General features: G+C 39.8%; 1 long non-coding RNA gene across 3 annotated transcripts; it reads right to left on the bottom strand.

Moving 5' to 3' along the window:
* Positions 1-7,180: 7,180 nt before the first annotated feature.
* Positions 7,181-10,528, bottom strand: LOC131229243 (uncharacterized). 3 transcript variants are annotated; one of them, XR_009163236.1, is made up of 4 exons: positions 9,260-10,528; positions 8,440-9,216; positions 7,544-7,631; positions 7,181-7,459 (listed from the first exon to the last, which is right to left on the bottom strand). It is a non-coding gene; the product is annotated as an uncharacterized LOC131229243 (long non-coding RNA). The 3 variants fall into 3 exon arrangements; XR_009163235.1 differs by having other exon boundaries at positions 7,181-7,631; XR_009163237.1 differs by having other exon boundaries at positions 7,181-7,631; positions 8,440-8,535.
* Between the last annotated feature and the right edge of the window lie 4,315 nt (positions 10,529-14,843).

Raw genomic sequence — 14,843 nt, 5'->3', positions numbered from 1 at the left:
ATCCACTCTAACAGCCCACATGTCAGATTTTAGGCCTCACAACCCTTTGTGCCTGCTCAGTCAGCTAGAGGTCCGGCTTCCACTGGAGCCCTTACCTCTCCTCCCCTGAATCAGCTTCCTCCTGACAAGGGTACCACCTCAAACTCACAAGAAATCCAAACTCAGTCAACCCGCAATGCCATAGAGGGCCCATCTTTGAGTTAAATAAGACACCAAAACATGAAAAAAAAAAAAATAAGGCAGTCAGGGCTAGTCCGAACCAGGCAGCGTAATCCCTCCTATGTCTCTGCTCCACATGGGGGTTGGAACGGGATACTCAGGAAACTAAAGTGCAGAGAAGTGATGTCGGTTAAATTGTCTAATGGATAACCTGCTTATTTGGAATGCTCGAGCAATAGGAAATTCTGCCACCATTAGAATGCTGAAGCGGCTAATCCGACAATTCAAATCAGGAATTGTAGCTATCTTGGAACCAATGTTAGAGGATGTGAAACGCGTGCGTACAGGCTTAAAGCTTCGCTTCCATTCTTCCATCTCAAATCCTTAGAAGGAGGGAAAGTGTGGATCTTCCATACTTCCTCCATCTCTATAGACCTGATATCTTCATCCAACCAGATGTTATCGATTATGATGGGGGCTTCGGGCAGGACAGGGCTAATTTTAGCTTCATTCGTCTATACTAAATGCTGCAAAATCCTTCGCAAGTCGCTGTGGGATCAGCTGGACCTGATAGCCCAGAACAGTAATTTCCCATGGGTAGTCGCGGGAGATTTCAATGTAGTTCTCAGCCCCTCAGAGAGGAGAGGGTTCGATTATTTTGACACTCAGGGATCAACGGATTTCGAGAAAGGGCTGATCGATGCTAGTTTCTTGGGCGGCAAATTTACGTGGTGCAACAATCAAAGAGAGTAGGCTAGAGTTTGGGCCAGGCTTGACAGAGCTTGCTACAACACGGATTGGCTGGAATCTTTCCCATCTTTCCAAGTGAGGCATTTATCTAGATTGAACTCAAACCACACTCCTCTGCTCCTCTCCTTCCCCAACAACTCCCTGAACTTCCCAAAACAATTCAAATTTCAGAGAATGTGGTGTCTTCATGAGTACCCGTTCAAGGACCTGGTTCGCAAGTTTTAGATATCTGATATTGCAGGGGATCTGATGCAAATCCTTCATAGAAAACTTAAGAATGTCAAAGCCGCTTTGAAAAGTTGGAATAGAGATACATTCAGGAACATTTTTCAGAACTCGAAGAAGGCGGAGGCAGAGTTTAGTTCAGCCGAATCGTTAGCACAGTGATCAGATCATCCAAAGTCTAGTAGCGCCTCCAGCTGGCCAAGAAAAACCTGGCCCATTTAGAGCTTTGCAAAGAGATATTTTGAAAGCAGTCCAGGAACCAATGGCTCAAGGAAGTCGATAGGAATACTAAATTTTTTCATAGCCAAGCAGCTGATCACGCTAGAAGGGCTAGACCACCATCGATTTCTTTTCCTCTCTTATGCAGGCAGAACCGCAAGGAACTTGGAAGAAATCATGGTCGTCATCCCTTCCTATATCACAACGGAGGACAACAGGGCCCTCATGGAAGACCCTTCACTAGACGAGGTCCTCGAGGCCGTCAAGGGGATCCCAACAGATGGAGCTCCAGGGCCTGATGGTTTTTCGGGGACCTTCTTCTAAGAATGTTGGGAGATTGTGGGCCAGGACATCCTGGTTGCTACACATTACCTCTTCTGTGGCGGAGCCCTCCCTAGGGCCTTCACTTCAACCCTTATTTGCCTCATTTTAAGGTCCCCAGCCCCAGATAAATTCTCTAACTTTCATCCCATCAATCTTTGCAATTGTGTTATTAAATTTTTGCTAAATTAATTACTGATAGACTTGCTAGATTAATTCTTCTCAAAATCATTTTAGTGGAACAAGAAGCATTTATTAAGGGTAGATCCATAGCAGAAAATTCCGTGCTGGCTCAAGAGACCTTCCGAGACATCGACCATAAAGTTAGAGGAGGCAATATCCTCATCAAGCTGGATATGGAAAAGGTCTATGATAGGCTCCTCAAGGCAGTGCTTCGCAAATTTGGCTTCAGCAGTCCATGGATCGAAATGGTCCAAAAATGTTGGTCGAACTCTTGACTTTCGGTCCTCATAAACGAGGAACCGTGTGGTTTCTTCAAATCCTCAAGGGGCCTTCGACAAGGGGATCCCATCTCGTTGGGTCTCTTCATTATAGTGGCAGAGGTCCTTAACAGAGGATACAAAAGGCTGATCGTCAGTGGTTCTTGTCGTCCTTGCCCGTCTCGCAAAAACTGCCCTCTTGTTTCCCATATGTTGTTCACCAATGACACGGTTCTACTTTTGAATAGGCACAACGCCTCCCTTCGGCGTATAAATTCCTTCCTCTCCCAATACCAGAGATCGTTCGACTAAAAAATTAACACACATAAGAGCTGCCATGTTCTCTTGTCCAGCCAATCAGACACGCACGCCAGAGCTGCACAGCGCATCCTAGGTTTCAATAGAGGGTTTGCCCCCTTCACTTACTTCGGAGTTCCTATCTAAAGGGGTAGACCCCAAAAAGCTTATTTCCAACCTGTTCTAGAAAAGATATCCCGCAGAATTTCAAGTTGGATATGCGGACTGTTGTTACAGGCAGGCTGTCTAACTCTCTTAAATCATGTACTCTCGGGTATTCCAATCCACACTATGGCAGCTTCTGACATCCTAGCTAGCTTGCTGGGGGATCTGAAAAAAGCTTTTGTTGCCTTCTTTTAGGGATGGGAAGGAGATAGGAACAAATGTCATTGGGTCAGATGGACGTCGATCACAATGCCCAAATCTGAAGGCGGGTCGGGGGTCAAAAGTTTAAGGAGCATTTTGAAAGCGTTCAGGCTGAAGAGTGACTGGACTATCGCATGTAGGGGCAGTGACAGCTGCTGGGCAGCGTTCATGAGGGAGAAATATCCCAACGACATGCCAATGCTAGGGGGTTCTAGTTGCGTGAGGAGTGCATCGCCATTGTGGAAGAAAATCTGCAATCTTCTCCCAATCTTATCTACCCACACCCGCTGGCTCGTTGGTCGTGGCAATTGTAGTTTCTGAGATGAAGATTGGTCTGGTCTGGGCCCCCTAAAAGATTGGAAGCTTCAAGAACTACCCCATCAATCTTTCAAGTTCATGATTGGATTGGGCCAAAGGGGTGGCGTGCTCCCTCTCAAGCCAAGTTTGTTCCCAAGTAGTGTTCGATCACATCTCGGATGAGGGAATCTGCACCTCATCTGCAGAAGACAAATGTATCTGGGCTGTTTCTTCGACGGGAGAATTCACCATTCATTCAGCCTGGCTCCTCTCTAAACAGTCAGGGTTGAGGAAGGCGTGGTCAAAATGGGTGTAGCACCCAAACCTCCCACCAAAAGTCTCCCTTCTCTCCTATAAAATCATCCTCAATACAGTACCGGTATATTCCAGAACTCAAGCTAAGGGTGTCGCTATGGCTTCTGAATGTGATTGCTGCCTCCCTCCCCTCTTGCCTGATATCAAGATGACAGATCATATCTTCTCCTCGAGCAACCTAGCTAGAAAGGTGTGGGAACACTTTGAAGCTCTCTTTAAAGATCCCTTATCTCACATGTCAGCGATCAACAGGGCTTCGACTTGATGGGCAGCAGCGTCCATGTCCGATTGATTCCAATCCCTTGGAGGTCTCTTGCCTTCCCTGATCTTCTGGGAACTTTGGCTAGCACAAATGCAGCTCGTTGGGAAGGCACCGTGCCTTGCGCGGTCAAGGTCATCTCCAACATCATGCGCTGGATAAGGCTTTTAGTCCCTTATCTTCCTCCTCCAAGAACCTTAATTAGTTGATCCAACGCTAGCACCCTTGATGGGTTGGGGCTACATGGAGCGGTGTCGTCTGTCAAATTGTTCTGAATAGTAAGATGGATACGGCCAGCTGTCGACTGGATTAAGATCAACGTGGATGGCTCTGCCCTCGGTAACCTAGGCCCGTCGAGGGGGTGGAGGGATAGGTAGGAACCATGCGGGGGATTTTGTCTTTGCTTTTTCAATTGGCTACGGCTTCGGTTCAAATGGCAGGGTCGAAATTAGGGTGATATGGGAAGGTCTATCCTGCTGCGTGGGTCTTGGTTACACCAAAGTGGATTTAGCTAGCGACTCCAAATCGGTGGTTGAGTCCCTCAACAAAAAAGACACCCCAGCATGGTCTGTGTGGTACTAGTACTAGACAAGGATAAGGTCCCTTATGGAAGGCGGGGAAGTGATTATCTCCTATTCTCCTAGAGAAACTAATGTGGTGGCTGACGGCCTTGCTCGTAAGGGTAGTAGCGTCCAGTCCCATAATTTTTTTTGGTCTATGACTGAGCTACCTCCTGTCATCAGAGGTTTGATCTTCCTAGATCGAGCGAGATTAGGATACTTGAGAGAGATTTAGCAGCTCTCTCTCTCACTCTCTTTTGTTTTCTTTTCCTTTCCTCTAGTGGGCCTTCTTTTCATTTTTGCTAACAGGCCCACCCAGGCTATGTATAGTCACATCTACATGAATATAATAGTTTTTTGAATAAAAAAGGTGCACCGAGGAATTCCGCTTGCGTAAGTTGAAGAACGACAAGCTGAAGGTGGAGGCAAAGGCGCGAGGGGAGGTCATCAGCACAAAGCGGCAACCAGAGGCCCCCAAGCCAGGTTTCATGGTTGAAGGGGCCACCTTAGAGATGGTCACTCCCATTCCTTATGATGTGATCAACGATCTCAAAGGTGGGTACTAAATCATATGCTTTGCAGGCTATCGGTATGTTGGTTGAAAGATTATCGGTATGTTGGTTGAAAGATTGCAGTCTTCCTTTTTATTTGAGTTTTTTTTTTTAGCACCTAGTTTAATTAAACTAACAGCAGGTATTAAGCTGAGGTTTTGTCGGGTGTTGTTCGGTCAGATCAAACTGTTAAAATTGCTTAGTTTGGTTTACTATACATTATTGGTAATGGCAAGTTCCCTTTCTTTGTAGACACTTTCGGACAACTAAGTAAGCTGTAGCTGTTCATTAGCCAAGCAAAAGTCATACCTAAATCTTGCTATATAACTTTGTGTTATATGTGGAACCTAATGTTGTGTAACAGATTGATTGAGTTTGTTTTGAAAACTTCAAATAGACGGTTGTTAACTATTTTGTTGGTATTGTGTTTTCATAATTGTTTTGTCTTGATGAATAGATGAGTTGTTTAAACAAAGATTTTAAAATTTTTAAAAATTTTACCTATAATTTGTGACTGAGGTTTGGATTTAACCTCGATTGTTAAGAAGTGGGGTTATAAAATTGAATTTAGCCTCGATTGTTGAGAACAGAGGTTGAAAATATATTTAGTTTTAATCGGAGGCAACTAAGGCTAAAATTTGAATTTAGTCTCAGTTGGAAACAATGAAGGCTAAAAACTTGATTTAGCCTCATTTTGAGGCAACCGAAGCTAAAAGGGTTATTTTAACTTTAATTGGAGAATTGAGCGACTATGAAAAACACTACTAGAAAACCCGGAAAAGGCTACGGATTTAATCCGTAGCCATAGCCCTATGGCTATGGTTTTCATCCATAACACAATCGTCGTCTTAGGTGCCAAGCCAATAGGTGTAAAACCTATGGCTACGGATTTAATCTGTAGTAATAGATTACAATAGCTACAAATATAATCCACAACAATTATTTCTGTAGCCAAAAGTACCTATAGCTACGGATAATATTGGTATCTAAAAGTAGTGTTGGATCCGTAGCAATATGCTGAATTTAATAACACCTATGGTTGTTAGATTACCAGCTATTTCCTACATTTAAAAAAAAAATTATAATCATTCATTCATTCAATTACCACCTGCATAATCATTCATTCATTCAATTACAATCATTCATTCAATAATGAATCAATTACAATCCTTCATTCAATCAATTACAATTACAATAATGCTGAAAATAGAAATCTTGGTGAGTCTATGTGCACTCGCATATGGCCAGGTGCATCCTTCATCCACCATAGATAGAAAATGTATGCGAGTATCAGTAGTCTACCTGCACATCCGACAGCTATAAAAATAACTTCTCCTGTGCGTCTTCTGTAATTATTCGAGGGCGAACCACCACTAAAGGACTCTGCAACATAAAAATAAAAAATCAGTCAATTGAAGAATGATGAAAACTAAATGCAAGGAAAACATAGAATTCCCCTGATGTAAACTGAATTAATGCTCCAAACAGCGTTCCCACAAAATTTGTTTACATTCAAGCAGTCCAAAGTGGATCAGGGTCACTACCGATCCGGTTTTAAATGGATCATGGTTCTTTTTGCTTCTTTTTTTTACCCATTTAAAATTCAAGTTAGTCAGAGGTCCACAATGTTAGACCTGATTTTTTTTTTTAAAGAGTCATGTCAGGTCTCATATGATAATTTGAATTGGATCAGGTTTAGTTAAGATGGGTACATTAACACAAATTAATCAAACCAAATTATGGGACTCAAATATAGATATGTAATAATACCAAAATCATTTTGGTTGAAAAATCCTAACCCTAGATTCATGGATGCTTGCTAAAATCATATTGGTCCTGACATACTATAAATCAACATATTGCACATGATAAGTTGAAAATCTTTAAATACCTAATGATGAAATCAATAGTTTTCCGAGTATATCACATGAAGGAATGAAACAATATACATGAATGGTTAAATCTAGATTGCTCTAAACTAGAACAAATCCAAAACCTAACCAAATACAGGGTCCAAAGACGAGGGTATCCAAACCCAAAACCTAACCAAATAGAGGGTCCCAAGACGAGGGTATCCAAACCCAACCAGATCTGGGTTTAAACACAGTACCTGGAACTGAAAGCAACAACCCAAGCACAACCACTTCATGCGGGTCCAGGTATGAATACACTTGGACCTGACTTGAAACCAACCTGTTGACAGCCTTACTTGAGAGGGTGGGGAATGAGGAAAGCATTCCAAATCATGGTCCATAAAGAAGTGGCACAAACTCGTTGGGAATCCTTTTGTCCGGAATATCAGAGGCTAAAAAAGGTTTAGAAGACAACAAGGCAGCTCTATTTGAGGCATTGCTGAAAAGGCTTTTTGAACTTGGCTTTTACTAAGCTATTTTCTATAAAAACTTATTCATTCCACATTGGCTAGTATATGGAAAAATGAGATTTTAATCTACTTAGGGGTCATATGATGTCTACTGAAGGACTTATGTTCTCCATTCCTCAAGTTCTTTGTAATAGTTATCCAATTGCACCATCCCAATTCCAATGCCGAATGCCATGAAACAAATGAATCAAAATCTCAAATTTTCAGATCCCATCGCCACCCAAACATACCAAGAAGTTGATATGAGTTGCTAGTCCCCAATACTTAAGAGCAGCTAAGTCATAAGCTCTTGCAATTGTCTTCCATATCATAACTACCTAAATAAAACAAATTGGAGTGTTAGGAGAAAACAAGATTCTGGTTAGAATAATTGAAGAAAACTCACATGAATTCAAGCCTACCAAGATAAACAGTAGAAAAAAAAAAATGAAATCCATGGAGCTTGTACATGATCAGGCTCAAGACACTTCCTGGTAGGACGACAAAAACCTGTAGAAAAAAAAATAATTAATTAATTACTACTTCTTACTTGCTTGGCTAAGTTTTTCATTTTTCTTCTTCTTTTTTTTTTTAGAATTTTCCAATGGGACTCTTGATCCACACATGATTGAGATCTTGACTGTTCATCGGGTGGAGCCACAATTTAGATGTGCTGGCCCAAAACTCGGGTCTATGAGCTAATCATGTGCTCCTCATGTGTAGACAAGAATAGACAGTTAAGAAAACTTGATTCATAGCACATTTGATGTATACATGTGTTCCACCAGATAGCAGGTCCGTTTTACAAATTCCAGGTTGGCATGGAAAACACGACTGCTTCTATGGTGGAGAATCATGAACGGCATAGTCTTATGCATAGCAGTTAAATTGCAGACCTATCATGGATATAGCATGGCCTAACAATCATTTAACTGATAAAATAGACAAAGGGCCTCTGTTTTAGAGAAAACCTAAATCGAACCACTTGAAAATAAAAATAAAAAAATAAAATAAACCTCTGTTTTGCAGCCTTCTTTTGCAACAATTCAAAAACCAAAAAGAAGAAGCAAAAATCCAAATCAAAATGATTCTTTACTAACAAGTTATTTAAAAAATACATTTGAGGCCTTTGATTGCTAGCTAATTAGACAAAAAACTAAATTCAGACTATAAACAAAAAATATTTAGGATAGCTACCTATGCAACATGTAGATCCACTTCCAAGAAAAAGATCCAGACATGTTAGTAACAAACAACTATTCATCAATATCATGTAATTGAAATGTTGCAAGCTCAGTGAATGATAAGAAATTCTTACTTGCACCCATATTGGTAATTACACAAACTCTTTCCACAGCCAAAGGTAGGAGTAAAGACATCCAATCTGAAATTACACAAGCATTGGAAAGCGGGACTAAAGAAACTAAAGGACATTTTGTCAGAGTGAAGATCCCACATCTGTGGGCCCACATTGATGCATGTGTTTTATCCACGCCATACATCCATATGGGGAAAATAAAAGATGTCCAAATGTTCAGATTCAAGAGTGAGGTGTGTAAAAATTAGATGCCAATACAATTCAATTAACAGACATATACAAGTTATAACAAAGGCAAACAAAAAATGATCAATGGAGACAATAAAAATATAGACCAAATTCAACATTTCGAAACTTATAATGGCAAAGAAAATTGAGCTTCAAAGGTTTAAACGGATATTGCCTCCCAATTGTCTCGAGTTCCTTCTGGCATTTCCCATTCAAACTGTCAAATATTGTAATGAATAAACAGTCGACATGTCCAAGATCTGCAGGTCCACGAATAGTTTCTCACCAATGCAAATATAAGTTATATAGCTACAAGATATTCACTACAAGAAGCCTAGCCTATGCTCCACCCTAACATTACTTGAGCCAAGGTTTAGCTACGATCCAATTCAATTGGCATGCAGAATTCTCAAAAACTAAGTCATGCATAAAAAAATAATAAAATAAAATCAAAGACAACCTGATAGGGCAAAGAACTCAAATGGCAAAGGCATGAAACAAAGATACCTCTAATTCAATCATGTGCCAAAAGGCATGAAACAAAGATACCTGTAATTCAATCATGTGCCCAAAGGCATGAAATAAAGATTACCTCTAATTTCTTGTAATGGTTGGAAGCATGCTTGCGAGAGTAAGCAATGTCAGTAGAGATCCAAGAGTGCCTTTAAAAAGAAATTAAAACAAGAACTTCACCTGTAGTGGCAACAGAACCAGAAAAACTGATTTTTGCTCCACCTTCAGTGGAGACAGCTGCAGATGTTGAAGTAGAAGAACCTGCAAAAGAATCACATAAAAAAATTGCACAATCACAACAACATGGGTACATTTGGAAACCGAGTAGGCAATCCACAGCCAAGGCCATCAACCTCGAGAAGTAAACAAGTGGCTAAAGGAGTAGAATGGCAATAGAGTATCAATAACACAAGGGAAGCCACTTTATACCAGTTTTTTCCACAAATAAGAAAAAACAAAAAACAAGAAAGATTCCACCATGATTACACAGAAAATTCAAAACAAGGTGAACATTTGAAATTGCGAGTTGGAGACCAATAAGATTCACAAAGGCCATATATCAACCAATTAAGGGGAAAAAATAATTGAAACTTCACAAATAGAAAATATCAGCGGACTTTCAGGGGCATAACCACAACAATGACATGGAAAGAAAAATGTCCAAAACATTGAAATGGCCTAAGAAGGATAAGAACATATGGAATTGCACCAGTAGCAGATTGCTGCAGTGAATATCTACAAGAGAAACAATTACAAAAATTATTTACCTTTATGAGGAAACGAAAACCAATTTCCTCACTCTTGGCTTTCCCAAAAAAGGGGAGCTGTCAAATCAGAGGAAATCAGTCCTTTCCTCCATTGAATCCCATTTTCCACCAATCCAAACATCCACTAGGACTTAACATGTTCTTCAAGCACATTTCCTTCCATCTTATCCTAAGTAGTGCCCATCCAAATGGAATCTCTCAGTTGGTCCAACAATGAAAACGAAATTTCTCAAAATGGCCCATAGAGATGAAAAGGACAGTCTCGAAAATGCAATCAGTTACTTGCTTAGTACAGCAAAGTTCTGTCCTTTGTGCCCATCCAAATGGAATCTGCCCATGGCTAGACTTCGGGCAAGGCATCCACCAAATGTCTTTCTTTTAATCTAGAAAAGGGCTAGTACCTATGAGATTGAAAGCCAGTATTTGCAAGTGTGGTAGCTAGGCCAGTTTGGATCGCCCCCAATGAGCAATTTGGGTTGAGATGTGCCTGTTTGTGACATTTGGGGGTTATAGGTCAAGCTCAGGTCTGGATTTTGGGACAATTTACTAAATGGATTGGGCTTTGTGTGGCCCTTGACCAGACTCAAGCCCGACCCATTGCCAACCCCAGGAAAATCCCTCCATCCAACTTCTGGGGTACATCCATACCTGACTTGGCATGTTTAGTAAACATGTTAGCTTTAGGTTAGCCTTAACCTCACCCATACCTGACTCATTGATCCCCTAATCAAAGCAAATGAAGAAATAAATCTCTATTTATGTCTATCGAATGCATACTATAAAAATGTTTACTAACATTTATTTAAGGATAGGTATAATACATTTATTTGTTAATCATCATGAATTGACTGTGTATAATGATATCTGGTGTGTGAAATTGAAAGATATCTTACGTATGGATTTCATCTTCTTCTTCTTCTTCTTCTTCTTTCTTTTGGGTTAGCTTGTTAGTACACACCCATGTCAGTACACACACGCCATGTTAGCCACCCCACTAGGGATCGATACCAAGACCTCAAGTGTTGAAACGAGGTATCTCCACTTGAGCTGTGGATTTCATCTGTTTTTCATTGTAGCACATGAAATGTAGTTAGACCTACTTGGCAATGAGGATCATCACAAATGAACTCATCTCTATATTATAAATTATACTTGTTTTTAATATAGAATAATTGCATATAGTTTCACTCCATGATAATAGTTAGAAAGTTGAGTTATTGTGGCCCATTTTGCATGTGCATGCCAACAAGTCGATACAATCATCAAGTGGGTATGGCCCAAAACTCAGTCAATCCAAGTATCGGGTGGGGCACACCATAAGAGAATAATGTACAACCATCAAGAAGACTCCAAGATAAATGCAACGCCTGTTGTGGTGTGTATGCCATCCAACTCGCCTATCATTTTTCATTGTTTTGTATATTGTGGCCCACCTGATGTTAGATCAGGCTAATTTTTAGGTCATCCGGTCATCATGGTTGGGATCATTTGCTAGATGTCATCCACACACTCGAGGTGCTCCATGACAACTCAAGACCATAATAATTACCATGTAGTGCACTCTGCGTGATCATTCTCGTTTTCAAGGTCATATTGTTCAGATCCATGATGAAAGTTATGGCATAAGTTTGAGGCCAGCTGCTAACCTGATGCAACCCTCCTCTATCCAAGTTGGGGACCAGCAATGAGAGCACAAAACTCCCACATGCACAATGTAATGGACTCTTACATAGGTTGATTACAATCAAGTGCTATCTAATAGTCTATTACATGAGTTGATTACAGTCAAAGAGTTATTCTCATTTTCAAAGTATGCAAGAAAGATATGCCACTGTCAAAATATGTATGCAAGAAATACAAGTAAAATATCTTTTTTAATCTTGAAGTATCTCATTTTTCAACAGTAAGGCCCTGCTTGGTATACGCCTAAAAATGATTTGTCTCAATTACATTAACAGTAATTAATTGTGTATTAGAGATCTTGACCTCTAATAAGTAATTCTTGAACTCATTAGTGTATTAGAGATCAAGATCTCTAATACATAATTGTTGTTAACTAAACATCTCTAATACATAATTGTTGGTAACTTAACAAAGATGAATTCAGTTTTTGGTGTCTTCAAAACTGGGCTTAAGGATGTGTGAGAACATTTTTATACGGTGCCCAATGACAATTTCTAAAGACTGATCTGTATTTTTATTACACAAGTCCATGGTTCGCTAATCCAGACCAACAGTATGATGGAACCCACTTTGGATATACCATGCACAAAAGAAGTTGTTCAGATGAGAAAATACATAGAATATTTCAATTGATGGTCTAATACATGGCTAGGAACAGTCTCCTAAGGATAAGACCACCCATATTATGGACGCGGTTTGGCTACTGGTCAGTGCTCTGTGGGCCCCACCATGATGTATGCATTTTATCCACGCCGTCCATCCATTTTTCCAGATCATTTTAGGGCTTGATCCCAAAAATGAGGCAGATCTAAATCTCAGGTGGACCACACCACAGGAAAACAGTAGTGATTGAATGTCCACCATTAAAAACCTCCTAGGGCCCACTGTAATGTTTATTTGACATCCAACCTGTTGATTAGGTCATACAGACCTGGATGAAGGGAAATATCAGCTTGATCCAAAACTTTTGTGGCCCCCAATAAGTTTTTAATGGTGGGTGTTCAATCAACACTGTTTCTTGTGATGTGGTCCACTTGAGATTTGGATCTACTTCATTTTTGGGCTCATGCCATAAAATGATTTGGAAAATGGATGGACAGCATGGATGAAACACACATCATGGTGGGGCCCACAACACCGACTAGTAACAACTGGCTACTAGCAGCATCAGCATCACTTTATTTTGAATATACATATAGCCACCTACACTTCAAGGGTGCTTTTGAGGGGTCCACGTTCATTTAAAAAAATTAAATTAAATTAAAAAATTTAAATAAATAAATAAATAACTGTTATTGTCGAGTCACTCATGTAATGAGAAAAATGCCCTTATAAAAATTGGAATGGCATAGCCTGTTAGTGTAGTTCTCAAAAGAATGATAAGTTCATCAATTTTAACTTTTACAAGCCATTTTCATCATTTTAAATGATGGATGTGGCGGTTTTTTTATTTTCTTCACATTAGGTATTTTTGATACACTATGGGTCCTCTAAAACACCTTTAAAATGTGAGTGGTCATAGCTAAAATAAAGTTGTGGTTTTATCCAATCAAGCAATAATGCGGGTGGTGATCCAAAAGGCCCAAAAATCAATGCTAAGTTGCTAACATCATTCTACTATTACAAAGTAGTGGGTTGAATTCTTAAGCTGCTCATACTCTCTTGTGGCTCCAATAGCAAGGATGTATATTAGTAACAGGCTGATCATGAATTTCTCAACCCCTACTCTCAATTGTGCCTAGGCAATTCAGCACACATAGCATGCCTTCTATTAAAGGTGGATTGGACCATAGTGACCAGCATGCATAAATATCAACAAGAAGTCCATTGAAGTGTGTTAGTAATCAAGAAAGACCATCTGGTGGGTAGAACGGGAGGAGAACCTCATTCCACACACTTTCGGCTTAGCTTGCCATAGAAATATAAGGATGTGATAATACTCAAATTCCAAAAGCAAATTATATTTTAAGTTTGATGGTGGTAAAGAATACAAGTGGATTATCTTTAATAACTTGTCACCTGTGTTGTGTTGCAAGTTGATAAATACTTTTATATTGGGGAATCTAATTGGTGATAAGATTGATGACTTCGCTATATAAGTAATTCAGAGTTCTGAATGCATCTATTGAATTTTTTTTGTATTTTCCATTGTATCAATAATTGGAAAACCTATCAAATCAGATTCCTATCAAATGAATGCATTAATTGCATATACTCAAAATTGTGTGAAAGATTACAGCATTAGTGTAGTAAGAGAGAGAGTAAGAGAGTTTACGCTTAAGAAAGAATATAAGAGTATTAGAATGATGAGAGAGGGTACGAGAGCAAGAGAGTTAAAGAGAGAATGAGAATATGAGAGTATTGGAGTGATGAGAGAGTTAAGAGAGTTGAGAGAGATTGAGAGTATCATCATGAGTGAGAGCGAGAGGCTTTAGGGAGTTGAAAATTGTTGTTTGGGGGTGTTCGATACTACGACACAAATGTCTTCAAGTTCATATTAATAATTCTAGAAACTTTATGTAGTTGTCACAGGATCTTCTCTAAACAAATCTGTAATTCAAAATCGATCAAGCCACTTTCCTAGCGTAACGAAATCCGACCAATCTAGGGACCTTCATCATTGTACACTAAAATAGCAATACTCAATCCCATCCTCATATATACAAGAGGATAGCTAAGGACACAAAGTCACCTACAGGACTGGCTACTTGCACAATGCAATGATTAAATCAAATCAAAGCATTTTGTAGGTAACAAGTCCACACAAATGGCTACAATCCACATCGTGAAATAGACTATACCAGGCATATGTTGGGACTACAATACATAAGTCATCAGACATGAGTCATGACTCATCTCATATCCTCACATATGATGGGTAAGCCCACAACATCTAAGAATATCTACACAATCTTTGGGGCCTTCGCAAAGTCGAAGATGGACGGCTCATGCCCAGTGATCTGCCTAATTACTACAAGATTGAAAAGAATCTAATTACCTCTCTGATTTTACAGTCAGGATAGTCCTAAGACACGATCAACAGTTCAGACCATCTAGAAGCAACCTAATGGACAATGGTTTGACTCATTATTCTTCTTAAAATTCTATCTGGGATTCTCTTATACAGGGATACATATACCGAGGCAATGCCTCCCTTTTTATAAAGGGAGGGAGGGATGGAGAGGATATGGGAGCAGTTTGGATGCGATAGGG

Source organism: Magnolia sinica, chromosome 16 (genome assembly GCF_029962835.1).
Source record: "Magnolia sinica isolate HGM2019 chromosome 16, MsV1, whole genome shotgun sequence".
In the NCBI taxonomy this organism is placed as follows: Eukaryota; Viridiplantae; Streptophyta; class Magnoliopsida; order Magnoliales; family Magnoliaceae; genus Magnolia; species Magnolia sinica.
The sequence above is the reverse complement of the archived record's forward strand: the minus strand, read 5'-3'. Positions and strand labels throughout refer to the sequence as shown.